This window comes from Gavialis gangeticus, unplaced genomic scaffold (genome assembly GCF_001723915.1).
Source record: "Gavialis gangeticus isolate Ggan-Ray unplaced genomic scaffold, GavGan_comp1, whole genome shotgun sequence".
Classification (NCBI taxonomy): domain Eukaryota; kingdom Metazoa; phylum Chordata; order Crocodylia; family Gavialidae; genus Gavialis; species Gavialis gangeticus.
In genome coordinates, this window is record NW_017729006.1 from 4,928,802 (window position 1) to 4,949,837 (window position 21,036).

The following is a 21,036-nucleotide window of genomic DNA, read 5'->3' on the forward strand; positions in this document are numbered from 1 at the left end:
CCCTCAGCACTCTGGGGTGCAGATCATTAGGACCTGCTGACCTGAACACACCTAGACCCACCAGAAGTTCCCTTACTAGGTCCTCAATGACCCTGGGCCTGGCAGCGCCTTTCCTGGGTCTGTCGGGGATTGCAATGGGGGGGATGCCCCGGTCCCTGCTCAAAAAGATGGAGGCAAAGAAATTGTTAAAGAGGTTAGCTTTGTCATCTGGTGTGACCACCAGATTTCCTAGCATATCCTGCAGAGGCCCTGCGTTACCCTGTACCTTCTTTTTACCCCCTATGCATTTAAAAAGGACTTCTTATCCTTGATCCGGGTCACTAGTCCCAGTTCCATCTCCACCTTAGCCTTCCTAACAGCCCCCCTACAATCTCAGGCAATGGAGGTATAATCCTTCTTGGTGATGGCCCCAACCTTCCATTGGGTGTACGCCTCCTTTTTAGTTTTGAGACGTTCGTGGATGCTTTTGGTGAGCCATGGGGTCTTTTGAGCACTCGTGCCCCCTTTGATACACGTGGGATCAAAAACCACCGAGTTTAAAAACCACCCAATTTTTAAATACAAGTACTTTTCATTTTCACACTTCCCATTTATGCTTTGAGCAAGTAAGTCTTCTAGAAAATGTGAATAAATGTTTATTTTTGGAGAGTAAGAGGTAGAGTCCTTAATCTGGATGTGGCAATTTCTTCTAAGTGACTTCCAGGGTTGAGCTAACATCAGAGTTAAATATCCTCTCACTCCAAGGGATACAAGCCCCCCTAGGCCAGGATTGAGGTCATTAGCAGGTCAGTTTTGGAAAGCATGTACTGTTGCTGCCTCCATCAGTCCTGGCCTGAAGATAAACATAAGACTTCAGTTTCTGTTGTTACCAGACCAGTAACAGTCACAGGCAGTAACAACAGTAATAACAAATATAAAAAATGTTGTATACTTTTACCAGATTAAAGGCTTTCATGTTTTATCAGTGATGGGAATTTTACTAGCACTTGAATGATTGTTAGTAGGTTTGCAGAAACAAACACAAAGAAATGAGTAAATAAAATCCTTTGTGGATAATCATGATAATTGCACATGCATATTATTATATATGCATATAAATATGTATGAGAATGCAATGCATGATATGTTTAAAGGTTTATCAGCAAGCATTCAGGATGGCTACATGTTGATACTACTCATGTAGGGTGTGGTAATGTGGCCATCCCAAATGAGTACCAATATAACTATTATACAGCATATTCATTTATATGTCACATGGATTGTAGAAAAACTAGTTGAGAACATACTAGAATATTTTGTTGGAACTGCTTATAATATCTGTTTTTCAGCATACTGAGGTTATCTTAGTTATTTTGAATCTAGCTATGCCAAGACTCACAAAGAGATAAATATAAAAATACTCAATGTAAAACACTTCCATGCAAGTGACTTATGAACTTTTCTGTTTTAAGAACTGACACCTAAGAAGAAATTAAAACAGCTGGGTCACAGTGAAAACCTGAGAATTTCCCCTTTCCTGTGGAGTGAAGGTCCACACTTTTTATGTTGCAATGCTTGGGGGCACTAAATTGTAAAGCTTTGTGTTTTTACGTATGCTAAAGCTGTCACTGCTTGAGAACTAGATCTTCCCTCATCCTCATTCTCTTAGCAGAAGATTCATGATAAAATATGGCAGCTGTCTGAAGGTTCTTAGAGGACTGGCATAGTAGAGCGAGGTTTGGGGAGATAGATGAATAGCCAGAAGGTACCTCAGTGAGGTAAACCCATTTGTTTCATAGCTCAGCATATCACAGTTTCTTCAGGAATATTGCTAGGACAGTGAGCATATATCTATATATTCACATGCACACATTAAAAGATCAAACACTACCTTTAAAACCATGTAAAGGAACAGGGATGAATTATGCCTCAAATGTAAGGGATGTACATAACCTGCATTATTTTTTAGGACAGTGTAATCTATTTCCCCTCTTGCACATGACTTTAGGACAGGGATCAGCAAAATATGACCCACAGCAAGTCTTTGTCGCCCACAGCAGGTCCCTCAGTCCCACCTGGCCCAAGCACCATCCAGCTGTGGTGTGCCCTGCCTGTCCCCTTGGCACACAGTGGGGGTGGGGTGGCTCTTCAGCTGAACTGCCTTTCTAGGCAGCCCAGGTGGTGGTGACTCATTCTGGCTCCTGCTGCTGCTGGCCCCAGCTCCATGATACCGGTAGAGACCCACACTGCACAGCCCCGATCCTGCATGCCCTGTGCCTGCTCTGGGCTCACCCACCCAGGCTCAGGAGTGGCAGAGCAGAACAGAAGCTGTTGCTCAGCATAGGGGAAAAGCGGGCTCTCCCCCTCACCGCTGCTGCCCATTCCTGCTACAGCCTCCTGGAGCCCACGCTGCACTGCCCTGCATCTGTGCTGCCATCACTGCCACCTCTAGGCTGCCCCATGGGGCAGTGGTGGCAGCACAGAGCAGATGCAAGGCAGCTCGGTGTGGGCTGTGGGCAGCTATAGCAGGAACGGCTGGCTGTAGCAAGGGGGAGGGGTCACTTTTCCATTGTATTGAGCAACAGCTTCTGTCATGCACCACTGCTGCTGAGCCTGGGCAGGTGAGCCCAGAGCAGGCACAGGGTCAGGGTTGTGCAGCATGGGTCCCCACTGGTACTGTGGAGTGGGGCCAGCAGGTATGGCAGCCAGAAGGAACCACTGCCACCTGGGCTGCCTAGAAAGGCAGTCCAGCTGTGAAGCCACCTCAACCCCACTGCGTGCCCACAGGCAGACGGTGCGGAGCAGGTGTGGGGCAGGCCAGGTCAGGGCTGTGTCTGGGTTCTGGCTGATCCACTCTGGAGGGGGTGAGTCTGGAGTGGGCACAGGGCACTCTAGGGCTGCACACTGTTGGCAGTGGCGGGGAGGTGCTGCAGGGCACACAGGCTTTGCGCTGTTGTGGGGTGCAGGCGGGTGCTGACCAGCTTAGTGGGGTGCACACAGTAGGCTCCCATGCATACCCCACCATACCCACAAACCCTCCCCCGCATACCCCACAACCACACCCTCCCCTGCACACAGTCACACAATCCATAAACACTGCAGCCACCCACACCCTCTCCCACACCCCTCCCTACACATACACACACACACGTGCCTCTGGGGGGAGCCCTGCTCACTGCTTGCACATACACCCCATCACACACGCACACCCACCGCATACCCACCCCCCCAAACACACACCCCTAGTCACCCTCCCCCTTCACACACCCCACAAACCCCGTACCCACCCATACCCACACCCACACATCCCCACAAACTCCCCATACCCATGCCCCCACATCCACACATACCCCCACACCCCACATACACACACAACCACAACCCCCCAAAAACCCCACCCATATCCTGCCACTCCCCCACACCCTGCACAATATACAAAAGTAAAATTTCATTTTGAGCTATTATGCAATGACCTCTGTATACACTACATAAACACAAATCAGGACAAAAATATTCTTTTAAATAAATTTAAAATATGTTATTTTCAATGTTGGATTTTAGTATATAATGTGGGGTTTTTTTCCATTTCCAAGATAGAAAACTTCCTTCCCAAAAGAAGTACTTCTGGGAGCAAAGGGAGGGACTTTCACTGGCAAAGGTATGGGGTTAGGGGGTGGGATTTCTAGTCCACAGATGGTGACCAGGGTGCAGGGCACTTGTCAAGGGGCAGGGCTATCCTTGTGGTCTTCAACAGCTCACCAAAACTTGTTAAGTAACCCTCCAGCTGAAATAATTGCCCACCCCTGCTTCAGGAGGCTAGGAAAGCAGTTAGGAAAGATCTGATTTGCTTGTTTGGATGCTGCTTGGCATAGACATACTCACTTCGCATGTTTTGACTGGATCTGACAAAACATCTGTTGTGTGGGCATGTCTGCGTGCATACATGTACACCTTTGCATTACACTTTGACTAAGCAACATTTTTTGCACGTTACTCTAAAAATGTAACTTTTCTTGAACAATTTGATGCTTTTAAAATACTGGGATGCAAACTGTTGAGTGTCTTACTGGGAAATCCTTTCTGTTCCTTACTGCTTTAATGCTAGAAGGCTGTGTTCATTCTTTGAATCAGTAGAATTCCATGAAGGAAGTACTCAAAAAAACTCTCCCTCCAAAAAACAGTTTTTCAGGGATATCTCGATATATCTAGTATGTTGGGGTTGGAGAGAGAAACTTTTGGGGGGATTATCACAAGCATTCACGATTTTTAAATGTGCTGAAAATCTGGGGTGAAATGCTGGCTTCATTACAGTCAATGGCAAAACTCCTGTTGACTTCAGAATTTCTCTTCTCATGTTTTTGAATGTTATTTATAAATTAATAAAAAGCCAAGTTCAAGATTGAAAACACATGCAAGGTATAGAAACAATGTGTAGACATACCAGCTGCCAATAAAATTAAGAATTCAGTAGGCTCTTGTCCAATCTGTGTGTACAGGTACTATTTTGGAGGTCAGCTTTGCCTTCATTGTTATCCTAATTTAAGGATAAAGGAAGGAGCCCAGTGATTTAAATGTAAAAAATAAATAACAGAAAGTAAAAAGAAATATGCCTAGAACAGCTCCATGATAAAGTCCAACAGCAGAGCATACTGGATTTGATTGCTTCTGCCTTTCTTAGTAGGAATCATTGCATTTAGTATGAATTACTGTCAGGTATTTTGAGATAATATGAGTAGAAGGGCCACAGCCAAAGTCATATATTTCCTTTTCCAAGTCTGTGATGGAGAACATTTGTAGTTTTCTTGATGCCATTTGAATTCAAAGCCTGGTTTTGTTACTCCAAATAACATATAAATCCAGGAAATTGTTCAATCCTATTTGCATGTGCTGGTTGATGTACAACAGGTGGAACCCATTTGTTGAATAATTACTGGGATGCAAACAGTTGGCAGTATTACAGGAAAATCATCTCTCTTCATCACCGCTCTGGTGTTAAGGCTGTGTTTGTTCCTCATAATCAGTAAAGTTCCAAAAGAGAAGTACTGAAATAACTCAGGCCCCTCTCCTGAAAAGCCATATGTTCAAACAATAAGAGATTTGCTGTCCTTTCAGCACAAATTAGAGCAAATCCTTTAAAGATTAGTGCAATTCTCCTCCTCCTCCTCTTCCTTTTTAACTGAGGAAGTTTTTCACCTCTCCCTCCAAGTGGAGTGGGAGGGGGGAGAAAGAGTGAACATTACAGGATTCTGAATATGAATCTTTGTTGGAGGCTTGATCCTGTACTTTTGGCAAGCCTCCTCCTATTAAATTCAGTGATGCAGAGTCAGACCTCAAAAGAATAAAATGTTCACTTTAATCAAAACCCAAGCCAAAACCCCTTTATCTTTTAACAAAAGCCTTCCTCTTTTCTCCCCTTTTCAATGCCCTGTATCACTTCCATCTCCCTCAGCTAACAAAAGCTGGTTGAGGAGCATCCCTTGACTATGAGCTTTCGAATAAAGCCAACTTTGTGGGATGTGTCACAACTATGCCTCCCCAAGAGCACCTGAGAATGCTCCATCCTGATAAATTCTCTTAGCCCAGTAAGTGGTAGGGAAGCCCTTAGAAGTGAATTTTGGACCTCTGGTGACAGTCTGGAGTAGTAACCAAAGTTCCGACAGGCCAGTCTTTCTGCTTTCCATGAAGTGAAATATAATTTTATTTTTATTTTAATTTTGACAAGATAAGTAATGGCTTGAGTAATTGCTTCCTGCTTAACTGAAAATTCCCCCCATAGCTTTGTTGGATAAGATTCTCTTCTTTATTCCTTGTTCCTAACTGTTGCATAGTATTTTTATATGCAGGTATCAGTTGCTAAGCTTCAACCTAGTAGTGACTGCATTTTGGAAGGGTAAGCAGAGTGATCTCAATGTGTTCATCGAGAGGCATGAGGTCTCCATTCCTCTGGTTATGCCATTGACAGTAACTGTCAATATAGACACCCACCTCAGCCACTCACTTCATTTGATTATGTTCAACTGACTGAACATGTTTTTCCCTGCAGATTTTTACTAACCCCTGCTTCGAAGGCCTCACCCTTGAGTTAAGTGATGCTTTTAACCTAGGCCATCTGGTATCCTGAAGATGGAACCTGGAGTCTGCGTAAGCTTGTGTTCGGTACCCTACAATGAGGACACAGGCTAAATCATCAGTATGTTCATAATCCTCCAGGCTAAGTACTAATTCAAAAAGCCCGAGCCTGAATTGTTTCTATCTTTGTAAGTTAGTCTAACCTGTGTAGATTGAACCAATTTCCAAGTGAATAAACATTTACTTTTGATTCCAGAAATGCAGGCAACATGCCTGCAGTGGCTCAAGCTAGAAGCTGGGGAGTGGTAGACCAAGCCCTCTGCTGCAGGGAAGCTGTGCTGTGGGGGTGTGACCAGGCCCGGGCAGACTGAGTATGATTGGGGAGGGGATTAAACCCCCACCCTGGCCTGCAGGGACCTCCGTCGGGGGTGTGCCTGGAGGGGAGAAAGGAGGAGCAGCCCTTGCCAGGCATTTCCCACCTGTCCTCACTGTACGGGTGGTGAGGAGTGTGGCTAGCCCTGTCAGCTGTGTGAAGCAACCAGAGATGGATGGGGGTTTAATTCCATGTCAGGGTCCCCCCGCCCCACCCTTGAAACTACAGTGGCAGGGGTGGGGGTGTGGTTCAGGAGACTGCAGCTGAGGTCTGCCAGCCCCGCCACCACATCTGCCATTCACACCTGGCCAGGCAGATCCCACCTGAGCAGACCTCACACTTGGCCACTTGCACCTGGCCAGGCAGATCTTGGAGGAGAGGGTACAGAGGGGGGAATAAACCCTTTCCCTGACCCCTTTGTCTCAGGGGGCCATGCCAGCTGGTGTCTAACCACACCCCCACCCCTGTCACTGGAGCAGCAAGTGGGGAGCGACCCTGACACAGGCTGCTGCACCCCAGCCAGGCAGACACCAGATCAGGTCTGTGCTAGGGGGACAGGGCAGGGAGGGGGGAATTGAACCGTCTTCCTCCCCTGTTTGCTGGAGGCTGCTGTTGGGGCTGGCCATGCCCCCCGCCGCTCCAGTGGTGAGTGGGAGTGGGGGAAATGCCTTACAGGAGCTGCTCTGCCCCATTCAGGCAGACTCTGGCTGGAGTCCCGGGGGGACAGGAAAGGGAGGGGGGGAATAAGCCCCCTCCCTGCCCCTTTGCCTCAGGGCCTGGCCATGCCCCCACCCCTGCTGTTGCAGCAGTGATGGGGGGTGGACCCTGACATGGGCTGCTCTGCCCCAGCTAGGCACACCCCACCTAGGGTCCTTACAGTGGGACAGGCCACAGAGCAGGGAATTAAACTCCCTTCCATCTACATTCACTTCACACTGCTGCTGGGACTGGCCACACCCCCTGCTGCTCAAGTGGTGACCAGGGCAAAATGGCTGATGGGGCTGCTGCACCCGTGCCTGGCAGACCCCTGTAGGGTAGGGAATAAACGTCTTCCCTGACCCTAAGCCTTAGAGGGGCTGGTGTCTGGCCATGTCTCTGCCCCTGGTCCGGCTAGGGAGCAGAGGGGTTTGGCCAGTCCTGCTCTGCCAGAGCAGACAGCACAGCCCAGCCAAGGGATGCAGAGCATGCTGGGATGCTAGGGTTCTCTGATTTAACTTAAAACAGGAAGGGGTCTGGAACAGAAGTTACATAAACCAGTTTGACCTCAATCAGTTAAGTCTGATACTACATTCAACCAGGTTTATCTCAAATCAGTTTTGCCCATTTTGAAACTGGTTTATGTGCACTGAACTTCTGTTGTGTTACAGGTTTAAACCAGTTGCTGATTACTTAAACCAGTTTATGTGTAACTTCTGTCCCTAGCCCCAGTGCCTTCTTACAGTTCTGCACCCCCACTTCGCCGTGTGCCCAAGAAGACAGAGTTTCTCCCACAGTTCTCTGGGGAAGAATCATAGAGCCACCTGGTTTACCAGTGGATTTTTAGAAGTCCTGGCAACACAGAGGTGAGACCAGAACTGGTGGGGACAGAATAACTCGGATATGGTCTTGCACGTGAATGACATGTGCCCCTGATGGTTGGTGGGGCATGATGGCACTGGTGGCGTAAGTGTGGCGGTGGCAAGTGGGGAGCTCCCGCAGATGCCACCAACACTGTTGGCAGTAGGGGAGGAGGGGTGGCGAGCACCAGCCAGGGGTCAGTGACCACCTGCAGACGCCGCTGGCAGCATCAGCAGTGGCCAGCAGCAATTGCTTACTGCCCGTAGATGCGGCTAGTGGTGTCGGTGGTGATGGGGATGGGGGTGGCGAGTGGTGACCACCTGCAGGCACTGCTGACTTTTGCAGCGGTGCCTTTTCGTAGGAGGTGCACCGCCATACTAGGAGTGCACGTGCGCCTGCATGCACCCCCTATGCGTCGCCAGTGGTCTTGCAGTGTGACTACTGACACCCAGCCTAAGCTAACTGTGGTATGGATTACTAATGTTCACTGGGTGCTCTTTGGCTGGCCTAATTTGGTAGTGTGTACCATGTGATTTGAAGGTATACCATGTGATTCTTTCTGCTTTACCTCCCCTTTTATACAATGGGGATAATACTTGCCCACTCAGATATGAAAATCTCAGCATAAATTAAAAGTAAGATTAATTTATTGTCATTTTATTTTATCCTTATTGTTTATTTAATTACACTTTTAACAAGTATTCACTGGCAATGAAGGTGTAGAGCTCTTTTCTTCCAGATTGATCTAAAGTTTTCCCAAACATTCATGACACCTTAAAAATAAAATCAATTCATCCACAACTGAAATGCAGGTTCTTTTGTGATTAAACATAAGATAAAACTTAAAATTAATGAGGTCCTGTGTGTGTGACGGAACAGAATTTGTCTCCTTTTAAAAACATACTGAAAGTTAACCTTCCCACTCTGGTACCTTCCTAATGGTAAGGAAACAGCCAATCGGAGTGCTCCAAGCATCGGGGAGCGCTGCCATGATTCCGAAGCCGTGCCGAGGACCAGACCGAGGGTGGGGGAGCTGGTTTCAGCTCCCTGCAAGGGGCAGAACAGCGGCATCATGGAGCAATAGGTGGCGGCACTCCATCCCAGGCCCTCCCCACCCCCTGTCATTCTTGATGGGCAACTGGCTATATCTATATAAAATACATATTTTGCTTACAGCATACAGTACTTAGCAAATTTGACATTCCACCTGAGTTGATTCTGGGTCTGCTGTATATGCTGTTAACAGACTGCCTGTGTTTTCCTGACCTTTCAGGACACCAATTTCCATGTAACTACCTTTGGCACAGAACTATACACTAAAGGGATAGTCTCACCTAATACACATTTCTCCATATAATCTTTTGTGTGTGGGTCTGTGGGTGACCCAATGACATATATAAAGTTTTCTTTCTGACTCGAATATTTAATTATTTTTTGTTTCAGTTTCAGACCCCTTCTCTATGGTATTCTGGAGCTCAGTGCAGCAGAGTGATGTTCTTAAATAAAAGCACTAACACTCTGGCATTGCTGTTAAATACCTCACATCACAGGCTTGTGAATATACTGTGCACCTAGAAAAAAAATGGGGCTATGACGCGCTGGAATTTTACTAACCAATAATTACCTGCAAAATAGAAAGTATATCAGTGACAAAATGCAGTAGAGCTGAAATAGTCCCCCCGATAAGATTCTTAAAGGGGGAAATGTTCATGAACAAAGACTGTGTAATCATTTCTACTGTATTCACAATAAATTCTTGAAAAGCCCTAAATCTGATCTTTGAGCCTGACAGACGTGGTATGTTTGTGCGGTGAATTTTACCTACTGTAGTTGCATGTCCTCTGAGTACAGCTAAGAAAAACCTCTAAGATTGTTAAATGGAAGCTTCACCTGCCAGTCTATACTGCAGGATCTCTATAGCAACCAAACATAAATCAAGAAAATGGCCCCTTTTGTAAGTTGGTTAATAGGCACAACATGCTTCTTTAGAAAATCCAACTATTCTTTCAATAGACTTTGATTGAAAGTCAGCCTTTTCTACAGACACATTCACATTCACATCTAGTAGCAGCTTGTATGGCTGTCCAAGGTCTAATTTATTACCCTTTAAAGATCGGGCAAAGAAAAAATGGTTCTCGGAACAATGTTTACATTCAGAGGCATAAGCACAGTGACACAAAAGAGCATCCTTTTGTTCTGAATCCCGAATATTAATCTTTAACCTACTACTTATTTCAACTCCCCCTGCTCTTATTTGGTTAGCTACATTCTTTCCTTGTAATTGAAATTCTAATGATTTAATACCTTATTTATTAGTGGTGGTGGGAGAGCAGATCTCTCAGCTATTGTTTTTTCTAAATCTTGATATGTACTTATACATTTCTCAAGCCCTTCTGCCAATTCTGTAAGCTGTTTTCCTTTAGGGATTTCTGATGAAGGATGGTCATTCTTGTTGCCAGCTTTTCTGACAAAATTTGGTTTATTAACAAGAAATTCAAGTGAACCTCTTCCTCCTTTCTACCACTCAACTTGGGGCAATTAAGGGCTTCAGTTTTTTGACTGATGGATACACATACAAACCTTTTGAAAATTCAAATGGAGAACCCTAAAAACAAAAATATTTTTTCAAGTCTTTGAAAAAGCATTATAATAGAAAAAGGAATGAAATGGTATTAGCCCACATCCTTTCATGTGAGGGCCTAAGTTTTATGTCGATAACTGAATGCAAGGATTTTCCTCAAAGGAGATGGAAAATATATGCCCTTTTCAGAAGGGAACAAAAGTAAAATGTATCTGTTTGCAGTATACTGCAGCAGGAAATAATCTTTGTTCCTTAAATAACAGAGGAAATATGGGAGATGTCTTGTGAAACAGTTCTTCTAAAGGGAAAATGGAATAAAAGCCTTCTGCTTGGAGTGTACATGCTCAGCAGAGTGCCACAATGAGGCATTCTTGCAAAGAAATACCTTCATCAATGCTCGACATTTATCAGAGGCTCCCTCTTGCTATTGGCATGGTCTCCTCCTACAAATTAAGGGAGACTACTGCAAGGATTGAGGTGTGCAGGAGGATAAAATGATTCAGGCCCTTTCTGGCCACAGCACAGGTATTGAAGTAACTTTTTCCCCACTTCTGCAAAGAAGAAGAGAGTGGAGTTTTGAGAGAGAGGAGAAGCAGCATTTTGTGGAATCCAGAACAGACTGACAACTTTCTTCAGCACGATTCTGAAAGTGTCCCTTGTAAGGGTCTGATGGCAAATTATTTAAAAAGCCTCCCCCCGCCCCCTCCCCTGCATTCCCCCACACACGTCTTCTCTCCCTCATGCACAAATACAGTTGCCTCCAGTAATTCTTTGGAAAGTTCACACAGTTCCACAAATGGGAGCCAACAGATCTGCTAGTGAGCATCCAAAACAAGTTTACTGATGCCTGTTTTAATTCTTTTCTTCTCTGGAGGGAATGAGGGAATGGAGGGGTGGAAGGCAGCTTTAAATGAGCTGTGGCTATAGCTGAAGCACTGGATTGAGGCCCAATACAGAATTTGAATTCTTAGTTTATTTTTCCTTGACCTTCTGAAGATCTCTCTGCAGTCCAGATTTGTGCGTAAGGTTATTAGTCTACAGATGCTCTGTTCCAGGGATTCCCCTTTGGGAGTCACCCTTATTGTTAGCTTAGGCTTTATGTGGGAGGTGATGCAGCAGGAGCTCTGTAGACACAAAGTCAAGAGGTGCCAGATTATTTTCCCCTCATGCAGATTTTATATGTGAAAAGGGAGGGTGTTTATTTAGTTTGTTGTATAGATTATAGGGGTGCCCATCCTGGGCCCCAGCTGGCTGTACACGATGCATTTTAAGAATAATATCAAAAAGGGCATCTCAACCCACCAACAAATATAATGAAATCAGATACCTTCTCACTAGATACATCCATGCCACTCACCTTCCTTCAGTCCATCCTCTCACTAGATGCCTGGCAAAATAGATGAGCATCACTGTATACAGAAATGTTGACCTATATTAGGCCTTTTCTTATAATGGGGTGGGTTGAGGATCCCTAATGGGGTATGCCCTGTTAGCAGCAGCTTCTCTCACTCAGGGAGGTTGCAGCTCCATCTAACTCTTCTGTCTCAACTGTGCGATCACTGGAATGATGTGGTCACTTGACCAACATTTGAATCAACTGGTTGTAAAAATGTCCAAGTGCTCAGACGTGTGTCAGTTTGTGTATCCAGAATCAGTGGCCACCTTTGAAAAAGACAGGGTAGGTTTGCACCTGAGGCTGCACCTATGCATCATACTTAAAGGCATTATTGACCAGTTAATCACATCTTAAATTGTAATGCAGTTAAATGTTCAATCAGTTAATGGCATGAGAAAACAAGGAATAGGCCACAAAGTTATTCCACCAAAAATATATGACTTTGTGGCTCGTTCTTATCATGCCATTAATTAAATGTGTGGCCAGGTGCTCCCTTGTGGCTGGGGGTCCCCCTCAGCCGCTGGGGGCTCCCAGCCACAGGGATGCACCACCTGCTGACCTGGCGTTCCTTGCACTGCCCCCTTCCCCAGCTAACGTTCCCAGCTGATGAGGCCCGTAGGGGGGGTAGCGCACTTGCCAGTGCAGGGGGAGCCTGGGATTCCCATGCCCCGGCAATAAGGCATGATTGGTTCTGATGCTGAATCCCACAGTAGTGCTTCTTGCCATCAGATCGTGCATCAGATCTTATCATGCCTTTACCTGAATGTCTAGAGGGGCCCTTATAGACTTACTAAATCAGAGATGCATGTGCTTTCATAAACAGCAGCTTACTTAATCAGATGCTGTGAAAGGACTGAGCTGCTGCTCACAAAACCGTATGCATCTCTGATTTAGTGAATCTATAAAATGCAAATTTACCTTGCCTTCTGCTTGGCTTTAGACTAACACAGCTAACTACCTCTCTCCACCTTTGAAAAAAAACAGTCTAATGGTTTTACAGGTCACAACCAGCCCTTGATTTCTACCTAGAAACTGGTATGAAGCTATTGTAGATCCCTGGCTGTACACTCATTGCATGGAGTTCCACTGAATTAGCAGGTGACACATCTTGTATTAGTTTCTGCGTTTTGTTTTGCCTTATGCAGAAAATGTTCAACAGCCTAATTTTTAATTGACAGAAATATGTATAGCCTATGACATAGTTTGCCTGAAAGGGAGTTGGGTTATCTTCTTTTCAGCAGGCTCAGGTGGAAGAAAGTGCTCTTGATCGTAACCACTATGTGGTCTTCCAGAAGTAGCCCATGATCTATTATCCAGATAGTTAGTCTGGTAAAAACTGACATATTCTCTTATTAGAAGTAATGATGTAATCTTCACCAGTTATTCCAATTGCTTTCTTTCCAACCAACCAACATTATCTTTCCCTCATCTAAACAGAGGGATGTAGTCTTAATTTAAGAGGATGATTATATGTGAAAGCTGGGTTTAAAAAAAAAGCCCACATAGCATTTCTGGCCCTTTTATACCTCTAATGCTTCCAAGTGAAAGTAATATTTTGTACTTAATTTTTTCTAATGTTCCAGTCTAGTCCCACATGTGGGATTAATTAGACAAGACAAATGGTTACAAGAAAACTCATCTCTTTCTGGGAGGCTGTTTTCTGATGTTGTCATCCCATTATTTCCACTTTTCAGTTGCTTGTTTGAATGACTGATGGATTCAATCGCTTCTAATGTTTGATAGGCAAATACTGCAATCCATTTTGCTTGTGAGTGTGTGTGTGTGTGAGTATTGTATGATAAACATTCATTTTTAATTCACTCTGTTTACCTTGAGAAACTGCCAAGAAGTGATTCAAATATTCCAGTGCAAAGGGTTGTTCTATTGTGATGTGGGACAAAGGACTGTTGAGCTTTTTCTTCAAAGAAAGGAGAATATTATTTATTTGTGCAGATACAAGAGCACTGTTTTTACTATGTATACACTTGTCTTATTTTGTCCTTTTAAGCATAGTATTCCAAATATTTTCTTCTTCTGTTTGAAAAGAGTAAGTTTTGCTGCATTATAACAAAGGATTATATTCACTGTTCTCTTTTTGTTTTCCTTTGCATACTGTTGTGCAGCAAATAATACAATTTTCATCCATCTGCTACTGGTATTTTGCTTTTAGGCAAAGAATTTCCTAAGGGACTAATATATGAAAAAGCCCTTTGCAGCAGCCTTTAATCCCATGAACACTTATGTGGTAGTTGCATGGTGTATGTGTCGATCCTGCTTCAAAATGTAACAGTGATACATGTGGGCAAGAGTTTAAGGAGGTGAATTCTACCCAAAAGACTATATTTATTTAGGTGCTCATAGAGCCCAGCATCACTGTAGTATCTTAGCTTCTAGACAAGAGAAATAAAAGCAAGAACATAAGTCCCATGCTGTACAGAAGTGGAGGCTGGGAGGAATGTACAGGCACAAAACACTTGCAGTAAGACAGTAACAAACCATCAGTTTTCCTTGTCCGGTGTTCACCAACCCTTCTAGGCTCTCTATTCGCTACACATCTTTTTTAACCTTGATTTGCCTTGAAATCAGTTTAAAGTGGAGCTTCTCTAGCTATCCAACTGAGACATGAGAAAATCCCTCAGTCATGTTAGCTGAGTATGAACCTCAGAATGATAAAAGTGATTTTTTCCCCCCTGAGGCATCCAAAATAAATTTAATTTATCACAACAGTATACTGGTCCTATAGGTTACTTCCTGCATTTCAGGGTAAATTCTATTGAGTTGAGTGTCTAAAAAAGATACTTTTTTTTACAATAGTCTTTGAACCTCCAGGGGCTCTAGGCTGCCATCCAGTGGCTGGTGTGATGGACATTCTCTTATCTGAAAGATTCACTAGCAGTTTCAGAGGTGCTGTAAAATAAGTTATTTTCTGGTCACTTTTGACTAAGGAAGAATCAAAAGTAGATTTGTTTGACAACAGAGATGTCCTAAGAATGACAACATTTCTTAAACAAGTAGAAAGTGGTGTGACTGACATTTCCATATTGGTTGTATACCCCAGAGACAGCCTGTGGCACGGCAGGGTATATGCCACATTAGGCCACATTAGACGAGAGCACTGCAGAGATACAAGAAAGAAAAAAGACTTCTTTAAAAACAAGTCTCCTGAGTATAAAGACTGACTCTCTTGCATATACAGTAATCTGAAATACACTCCATCCATCAAACATTGACACACGTATTTTACAAATTTATAATAAATGTGCAAATTTCTGTGCAGTTTGGGACTGAGCTATCATAGAAACTGTCTCTTTTTTTGAACACTTTCCCCGTTGTGTAGATACATTTCAACCAGTGGTGAGGTCCACAGATATGAATGGTTTAGATCTTCTCATTGCAGTTTATGGCTTTTCTGGACTTGTTGCAATTTTTTCCTCAGGAGCTGAGTTACTTCTAGAACTCAGAGAAAGGTTTAGAATTCTCTTCAATTTGACATAATCACCTTTGTTGCTTTGTGTAGATGGTTTTATGTGATACACATGCTTCAAGGCTGCAATAAGCATAATTTATAAATTGGAACAATAATTTAATTTGGGGACCAGGCCTGCCAATGCCCTGTGCTTGGAGCCTTCATTACTCTTAATAGGAAGTTTGAGTGTGGGCTGATGGTAGTTTATGTTCAAATCAGATATGTTTCTTTCTTTTATGTTTGACTCTTCCTTTCATAAACTTTATCCACTTATCTGCACATCAGATAACATGACAGTTTAGTTATGTTTAGTCAGACTTGAGAGATGAATTTCTGAATGGCAAGCATATAGACAGCAGATTTCCCAAAAAAGAAAAAGATTCATTTCACCTTTACCTAGTTAAGTTCCTAAAGTGCCATTTGAATGGTGGTGCATGGAGTTTTTATTAATTCCCCCTGAGTGTCTATAAAAAATGTCATTATAATTTGTTCAACACAATTAAGGAGGAAGCCTCCACAGAAAATTAAAAAAAAAAGTACTGTTCAATAATTGTAAAGCCAAAGTGGTTACATTTTAACATTGCTTTAGTAAGAAAATAAAGTGGGGGTCATTTGTTTTCATTTAAATTGACTAAGGTAAATGACTATCAAAACTCTTCTTTATGGCAGAAGCTGGAACAGTAGCTGTCGTAAAATTGAAGACTGCAAGTAATTCTGAAGGGTGTTGCTTAAAAATAAGTATGCATTCAATATATGACAGCCATGCAGTGGTCAAAAATGAGACTGAACTGAAGAAATCAGGCCCTTTTTGTCACAGGCTGAGATGCTGTTATGATACTATACACTGCTGTGATTTTGTTCTCAGAACAAGCCAAAATACAGCCTCATGTTTACTAAATTTTACATGGAGTATGTTGCTCAATAGCAATTACAATTAAGCTAGTGTGATATCTGACAAATAAGATAAGACTCAATTTTGATTTATTTTCTGCAGCTAGCGTAAGAGTAACTAAAATAAAAATCCATGCCTAAATTAACACTGGAGTGAAGACTTATGTGCTCATTGCATTCTGCTGTGGAGCTCTAGGCTTCCTATTGGTTGTTCAGTCAGCCAGATACCAGTAAATCCATAACACAGATCTCCAAGCCTATTCTATACTGTACTGGATATTAATCCATTCTCATTGTTATTACATCATTTAATAGTTCAGTTATTCAGGTTTCTCTTTCCTTAATAACAAATGACTTTATTTACAGGTAAAATCAAACCTTATCTCTGTAGAAAAGATCCCCAACTTGTCATGCATATTTGATGATTACTTCTTTTTTTTAAGTTTACATTAAAAACATCTTTCTGTTAAGTTTTCTTTGTTAGTTTAAATCACAGGTAGGCAACTTCGTCCAGCTGCAGGCTGGAACGACCCACCCTGGGTCAGAGGCGGCCAGGCACTAAGACCTTCCCACTACTGCCACTTGTCTTCCCAGACTCATGGAGAAAGTGCCCGCAGCCAGCACTTCTCCCCATGGTAGCATGGGGAGAGCACCTGCTGAAGGTGCTGCTGAATGCTGCCAAAGCCCCACATCTGTGGGCTAGATCCAAGATTGCTGCAGCCGAATTCGGCCTGCAGGGTTGTAGGTTGCCAACCTCTGCTTTAAATGTGTGAGTTTTGGAGAGACCGCTTTTCCCAGACTTATTTAATATTCATTTTGTATGATGTGTACATATTTTTAAAGATTTTAAATGCCAGTTCATTATAGTATTTACTTGTTAGTGGATGCTATGGCTGTGGTTGGTGAACTGTTTCAAGAAAGTCTGCTTCCACATGTTGTGTCTTTGACAAAGAGCCTTGTTCTATGCTGAAGTTTACCAGGATTGCTTCTCTAGCCAATTATGATTTATTTGTTTAGTTAGCTAGTTATTTTTAAAATCTAAGTAGAAAATTGCTTCAGCCATGTCATACTTTTGGATGGTGCAAAAAAGAAAGCTTTGCTCATTGTAGAAGAAAATAGCCACGTTCCTTTCACACCAATAATTCAAAACAGCTGCACTTTTCAGCTGGATACGTGGCATGTAAACTGTGGCAAGGAACACATCTACAGTTATGTTGGGGAAAAAAGAAATTGGACATGAATAAAGTTACGAATGATTGAAAACTGAATACTGTGAATGTATTGTAGGAGAATTCCCAGAGTCTCACTTGCAGGCTTCTGTATGTGTGTATGTGTTCCTTTCTGTCCTCCCATCAGTATAAGTTTGCATCTGAAACATTACTCATATACTAATTGATTTAGCCACTGATTATGAAAAAGGGGGGGATTTGTGTGGCCCTAAGTGTTACTTGGACTCTCTGCAAAGTAAGGCCCTGCTCAGGGGGCCCACCTATTAGGACTTACACATGCCTCCTGTCTGCTTGAAACCTGTGCCCCTCCTCCCAATCTCATCCCCCAGCCAGCTGACTAGAGAGGATCTTATTTGTCGGTACAGATACATTCCCCTGCATCCTTAATGCTGTTTCCTTGTCACCATCTCCTCTGCACATGATCTCTTCGAGGGTGTGTGCTAGGAGAAGGAAGAGATTTGATAAGCTGAATAGGAACAGAGAAGGGAGCAAATGAACTTCTGCTTGGTCCCACAGCCTAAGTACAAAAGTCAAAAAGCCCACAGCTGAATCGATTCAATTTTTGTAGGTTAGTCTAAGGCATGTAAACTGAACAGATAAACAAGTGAGCAGACATTCACTTTTGATTACAGAAACGCAGCCATATGTCTGCAGTGGTCCAGACTAGGAGCCTGGGGGATGCTAGAGCATGCCTCCCTGATCAGCTGGAGCAGACAACTTGGGCCAAGGCTAACCAACCTGTCCTGCATGGGTGGGTTTGTGGGGGAGGTGCAAAGCATCTTGGGATGCTGGGGGACTGTGAGTTAACTTGAATTTGGAGGCAATCTGGGACAGAAGTTCCATAATCGATTTAACTTAAATCAGTTAAGTCTGATACTACATCCATCCAAGTTTTTGTTAAACTGGCTTCAGCCATTTTGGCAGTAGTTTATGTGCACTGAACTTTGGTTTTTTAAAAATTTGAACTGGTTTCCAGTCACTTATGCCGGTTGTATGTGTAATTTCTGGCTACAGAGTTTAGGCAGAAAAGATACTGTAGTCTATTATGAAGCCACTAGTTCTGTGGTGCTTAAGTTTTTTAGACTCAAGGCACCTTTTGGAAAATGTCAGCTCTTAGTTTTCACTCTTTTTTCTGACTAATGAAAAAAAAAGAGTAGTTTTTCTTTTGCAAAGAACACAGAAAGATCACAACCAGGGATTCATATCTGAAATCTCCGGGTTTATCTTGTCAATTGTGTTTGTAAACCTAACAGTGCTAGCATTTGTATGGCACCCTGTGACACCCTTGGAAGGACCTTAGGGCACCCCAGGGTGCTCTAGCTGCACAAGAGTCTGCTCAGTCCCTCTGAATCCTTGCCTTGGAGCTGCATGGGTGCTGCTGGCAGCAAGAACTGGGATGTGCCTAGTTCTCCGTTTTAGCAGGAGTCTTAGTATATGTCTGCCAAGGGCATGTAACAGTCTAATTATGGTTTGACTTAAAAAAAAAAAGAGACAGATAGTTCCTGTCACTACACATTAATTAGAGAAGTGTATATAATGTTAGATCCACAGCTTTGTGTGTTAAATGACACTAAAGCAGATGTTTCCATGAGGCCGCTCACAGGAGATTAAAAACTGATTAGGTGAAGAGAAATAATGGAATAATGGTAAGTTTAATATAGGTTGCTACCAAAAATCATTTTGTATCAAACATGTATTTTGCTTGATTGCCTTTGATACCTGAACACTTGTTGGTACGAGAATGAATTATCTGTAAGTAATTAAGAAGGTTATGTGGAATTAGTCTCTGTTGTATTCTTAGTCATAATGACTCTCCTCCCCTCTGTGGAATCTCCACCACACATCTGGCCTCTGAGCTGGACTGCTGGTTTTCATTAGTACTCCAACCTAAGTTGTTAAAGAGTGCATAATGCATCCTCTGCCCCAAGTCAGATTGAAGCAGATTTTAATCTAAACAAGAAAAACACTTCAGACTGACTGAAACTGCACATTTTGGAGGTAATTTATGTTTTAAGAGGAGTAGAGAAAAGGGGAAAACAAAAGGTCCAAATATTCTGAGAGTTCATGCAGGAGAAGATGTCGGGTTGAAGAGCCGAGATTCATTTCCTCCTGTTTTTGTATTGCCTGGTCTGGCCCTGGGTGTGAAGCAGTTTTGTTGACTCTGCAGCATGGGAAAGAGCCGACAACAGATTTACTACGGAGATGGCTTGGCCATCCCCCTTAAGTGTTCTGGAATAAGTTTAAAATGTTTAGATTGGCCCCTCTGATGCACAGTAAATTGTTATCTGAAACAATTGAGAATAAAGAAGGAAAAGTCATAATTACATATCAGGAAATGCAAAGCCCATTTTGGTGTTCAGAAACGAGAGGGCATTGGGTTTCATTGACTCGGTATCTGTGGAAAGCAGTCTGCCCCACAGGAAAGCCCTGCATTCCTGTCCTTTCGGTGAACCTGCCTGAAAGGAATACAGGAGTTATTGGGTAATCAAGGCTTGTCAGCACCTTGGTTATGCAGCATGGTTCAATCCGATAATGTGAATGGAACCTGTAATAGCACTGATGAAAAGCACACCAGTTTCAAAAGGGCCTTGAATTATTTTTTTGTTCATTTTCTGTTTACATGTAATGTGTTATTGATGTCATTACCTTATAATATGGCTGCTTGTTTCATAGAAAAACTGGGAATTATTCATTATTTTAAAAAGAGAGAGAGAGAAAGAAAAAAAATGAAAGAAAGAACCCTGTTACGTGAAGAAAATTGCATTCGAATGCTGCAACTGAAACATATTGATTTTCTGGCACAGACTTTTTAGATTAAAAATGCCAATACTAAATCCTTTCATGACCTATAGTTCATATGAAGTTCACGTGTCATTTACTATTATTCTGGAAAAAGCAGAATCTTTAATGAAAACATAGTTTGAAGGAATGTCCTGCATTTCTGTCATTTGCATGCAATTGTAATAATGCTTGACTAAGAGCTCAGCATGCTAACAGTGTTGTAGCTTACATTTTTTTTTGTTTTAAATTGCAGTCCATTTATCTTTTTTAATTGCGTGCTTGTCTTTATTTTATTCTAACAAGTCTTTTTAACTGTTTATTTTATTAATTTTACCTTGTTCAAGATTGATGTTCTGTTTTCTTTTACTTACAAACTATGACCAAGATTTTGCGCTGCATATCATGTATGTGCATCCAATTTCAGTCTCAGGGCCATCATTTTCACCATTTCCCAACATGATGCAGCAGAGTTTTAAAAGCAGATATTGCATATTTTGTTTTTTATTTGGCTTTTCTGTTAGTATGTTTTTATGGGGAGGGTTAATTTCTGGCAACATTTCTGGAGCTCTTTGGTATTATAAAAATTTAAATCTGAATTCAAATTTGATTTAGTAGGCTCTCCTTAATGCTACAGTGCCAACATTTACTGAGTCTGTTAATTGGCAAAAATAACATCAGTTAGAAGTAAAATAATAATTACTGTACCTTATTTGC

General features: G+C 42.8%; 1 protein-coding gene and 1 long non-coding RNA gene across 2 annotated transcripts in view; both read left to right on the forward strand.

Moving 5' to 3' along the window:
• The window catches only part of LOC109291686, an 18,115-nt gene extending 9,085 nt beyond the window's left edge, over positions 1-9,030 (forward strand). The window contains exon 3 of the long non-coding RNA XR_002095922.1: positions 8,925-9,030. This is a non-coding gene — a long non-coding RNA (uncharacterized LOC109291686). The remainder of the gene's footprint in view (positions 1-8,924) is intronic.
• The window catches only part of RARB (retinoic acid receptor beta), a 387,901-nt gene that overhangs the window by 138,401 nt on the left and 228,464 nt on the right, over positions 1-21,036 (forward strand). The window lies entirely within an intron of this gene.